Genomic DNA, 3,840 nt, shown 5'->3' with positions numbered 1-3,840 from the left:
ACTCCATAGTTAATGCTATTTGTTTCATGCCACAGTTTAGTGAGGTTTTCATGTCTATAGTTCCATGTTTCATGTCCTAAGTTGTTTGCCTTAGCTTCCGCGTGTGATAGTCACGCTTGCCTTCGGGTGGTTTTCTGTTTTTGTACTTCGTTGAGTGTTAGTTGAATAATTAGGGACCGAGTCCCTTTGGGACAGAGGACCCTATTGTATATCTAGCGTTTTATTATTATAATTTGACCCCCTTAACATGCTTCAAAACTCACCAAATTGGACACACACATCAAGACTAACGAAAATTGCGATCTAATCAAAAAAGCAAACCCCAAAACTCAAAATTGCGCTCTAGCGCCCCCTACAAAGAAAACACAGACAAAACTGCCTGTAACTCCCAGTAGGAATGTCGTCGAGACATGAAACAAAAACCTCTATGTAGGTCTCACTTAGACCTATATTTCATACACTGACAACCTCAAGCAAAAATAAACAGGAAGTTTGCAATTCCCCCTTCAAAACAAAAGTTGTGTAAAAACAGTCACCTTTTTTCAAACGTTATCTCCTCTGAGCGCGTTTGTCGTGTCAGCTTTAAATTAGCACATTTTTTTTTAAAGTTTTATTCACGAAATCGCGTAACAACAATGACAATCGACACTGCTTCCCGTAACTTCCTATCGAGCCACTCCGAATGCCATGCGCGAGGCTATTTATAGCACCGCTGCCAAGCACGAGGCACCGTTTGTTTCCAAACGAGCGAACGATCATGGAATCAGCCGGAGAAAAATCGCAAACGAGTCTTAAACCGAAAAGAAAACTGCAGTCATTCCGTGAAGAATATTCACAAGCCTATCCGGGAATAATTATCCGTTCCAAAAAGGGTGAAAACTACGCGAATTGCACCTTGTGCAGACAAGATTTTTGGATCGGACACGGAGGAATTAGCGATGTAAAAGACCACGTTGGGACAAAAAAACACAAGTCTAATGCCGTTGCTAGCGATACAAGTGGAAAACTTTCAACGTTTTTCGGATTTTAGCCACAAAAAGGTAATGACACCAATGTTATCTATTGGAATTGTTTAGTACTGTTATACTGTTAAAAGTGTTTATACTATTTATGCTTTCAAGTCCAAGTTGAAGAAATCTTGTTAAATGTTGACAGCATAACTACCAAAATACAGAAGTATGTCCTTAATATTTTTGCAGTGCTATTTCTGTTGAAAAGTTAAAATGATTACATTAGAGATGTGATGTGCCACTTTTCAAGTGTCTGATGGCTTAAATTAATTTTCATTAATTTTTCATATTTTGAATTATTTTGAAAGGCTTACAAAAAAACTACATTTGAATTGTAATTCCATGCTATTGACAGGACTATTCATTTTAATGAAGTTAGCTTACCATGTTTACAGTATGATAATTGTGATAGAAATGTGAATTTTAGGCACAGAATATTTTTTACAATTGAACAAGGCAGTAGATTATACAAGCTTGGACAGAAAGTTAATAATGACACCAATTTTTTTTTTTATGGAATTGTTTAGTACTGTTTTACCATTTGTTTACTTTAAAAAGTGTTTATACTGTTTATACTTTCAATTAACAAATTGAAGTCTTGTGAAAGGTTGACAGGATAACTGGCATTAACTGTCAAAATAATTTCAAACTATTGAAGTTAGCTTACAGAATAAACATGTCAATCAACCCATATGATTTTTGCTGTAATATTTTTGTTTTGAAAAGTCACTGTGACTGATAGAAAAGTGATGGTTTTAGCAACATTTTAACCTGTCTGAATGCTAATAATCATTTTGCGTCGGGGGGGGCGAAGCTTGAACCCCCCACCAGGACTTTGTCCTGGACCTACCGGGGCCTGCGGCCCCTGGACCCTGGCTACTAGGTTTTTCTGATTTCAAAAGTTGGCAGGTATGGGAGAGAGATTGAACCCTTCTGATTAAAAGTTGATGAAAGAGTTTTAATTACTGCTCCGGTTTGGATTTTATGAGCCCTCAAAGTGGGTCTCCTCCATCTTTGCTTGCAGCTTTAATTAAATATGTTCCTACCTGCAAGCCTTGTCCGGAATAGTCCGATTGCATCCCGGGAGAACAAACCTCGCAGTAAGCTGCGAAAACCACGTCGTGACACAATGCCTTTTCTTAGGGGCACTAGCCTTTTGTTTATTTTTGGTTTAAGCATTAGACACCTTTTTACCTGCACACTGCCTCCCGCTGTTTCCGACATCTAAAAAGCAATTAGCTACCTGCTGCCACCTACTGATATGGAAGAGTATTACACGGTTACTCTGCCGATCTCTAGACAGCACCGACACTCAACAACAACACATCATTTGCAGACTATAATTACTGCTTTGCAAAAAATATTTGTAACCCAAATAGGTTAAATTAGATCATCTCCCACTTGCCCAAGTGACTAGGATAGCAGAAGCGGGGATCGAACCACTCTACCAACCGAGCTATGCCGCCCCTGATTTTTAAACGCCACTGCGGTGGCACACGGAGGCCAACATCATAAAGAGCTCCTGTCGTCCAAATACTTGTGGACCTGGTCAAATTGGCACCGGGCCCGGGATGCTCACGCAGTCCGTGCTTTTGAAGCCGGCGAAAATGGCATCATGCACCGGGGCAGACGCGCGCACGTGTGTAATTGTAGCATTAAGGGGTTCACTTTTTGATGTGCTATAATTTCGAGCCGTCAGAAAAAGTGGGAGTCTGTGAGGTTCTCCCTGATGAGGCTTTGCTGCATGCGCCCCTCTTGTCCAGACGGCTCCGGGCTCACTCTGTAATTATGGAAATGGAGTGTTTGTATTTATAGGCTAAGCCCGCAAGTGGCTGCAGCTTTTGCCTTCCCTGCAGCTGCAAAACATCACAGTGGAAATCAAGTGTTCATATGTTAAAAAAGAAAAGTGCTTACACAATAAACCCACTTCTGCTGTGAGGTCTTGCAGGTATTTTCAGAAACCAAAAAAAAGAGAGGAGGAGTCCTGCTTGATGTTTGCGTTCAGGTTTTAATATTTACAATAAATACACATTCGACTGTATAAAATCCATTGTACATATTTATATAAATTTACGTATAAAATAATGCACAGGACGTCAAGCCCTGATAGTGTACACAAGGGGGGCTGGGATCACACAAACACAAATAATTAATAATTAGGCCATTCAGTTCATTCATTGAGGCAGTTTTTCTTTGGATTGGAAAAACAAACAAACCATTGTCTTAATAGCACTTCCTGTCAACAAGATTGTCTCCTTAAGTGAACAGTAGCAGAGTCATAGAAAGGCACTTCTGTGTCAAACACAGCATTCCAGTTGCGGAGGAGAGTACATCACATGTGCAGGTGCAATCAATTACAATATGCTGCGGGAAAAAAAAAAAGTTTCACAGATTCCAGAAGTTCCAATTCAGATGACGAGTCGAGGCTCGGGATATTTTTGCAGTTTGTTTTGCTGATGAGAGCGTCAATCATTAGTTTGTAAACATCAACCTTTTGACATTTTTCAATAACAGGAATATTAAAATGATTAAGAAATACATTTTTTACTTCTGGAAACCTTTCACAGCAATTGAACTGAAGCACCCGTATATTCTGTACAGGACCAGCCCCCTTTTTTTTTTTTTTTTTTTGGCTGGAGAGCATCTTTTCTCACCCAAAGTAGTACCAGCTACATTATTGGATATAACATTAATATTATAGTCGGTAACACTTTAGTATGGGGAACATATTCACCATTAGTTAAGTTAAAGTACCAATGATAGTCACACACACACACTAGGTGTGGCAAAATTATTCTCTGCATTTGACCCATTACCCTTGATCACCCCC

The 3,840-nt window shown here is 39.5% G+C and overlaps 1 protein-coding gene across 1 annotated transcript in view; it reads right to left on the bottom strand.

The window, feature by feature from the left end:
* Nucleotides 1-2,998: 2,998 nt before the first annotated feature.
* The window catches only part of LOC133618470 (Krueppel-like factor 2), a 3,556-nt gene continuing 2,714 nt past the window's right edge, over nt 2,999-3,840 (bottom strand). The window contains exon 3 of the mRNA XM_061978854.2: nt 2,999-3,840. This exon is cut by the window's right edge and continues 1,201 nt beyond it. The gene's annotated coding sequence lies outside the window, so the exon portion shown is untranslated.

This window comes from Nerophis lumbriciformis, linkage group LG19, assembly GCF_033978685.3.
Source record: "Nerophis lumbriciformis linkage group LG19, RoL_Nlum_v2.1, whole genome shotgun sequence".
Classification (NCBI taxonomy): domain Eukaryota; kingdom Metazoa; phylum Chordata; class Actinopteri; order Syngnathiformes; family Syngnathidae; genus Nerophis; species Nerophis lumbriciformis.
This window is presented reverse-complemented; position numbering and strand designations above follow the sequence as displayed.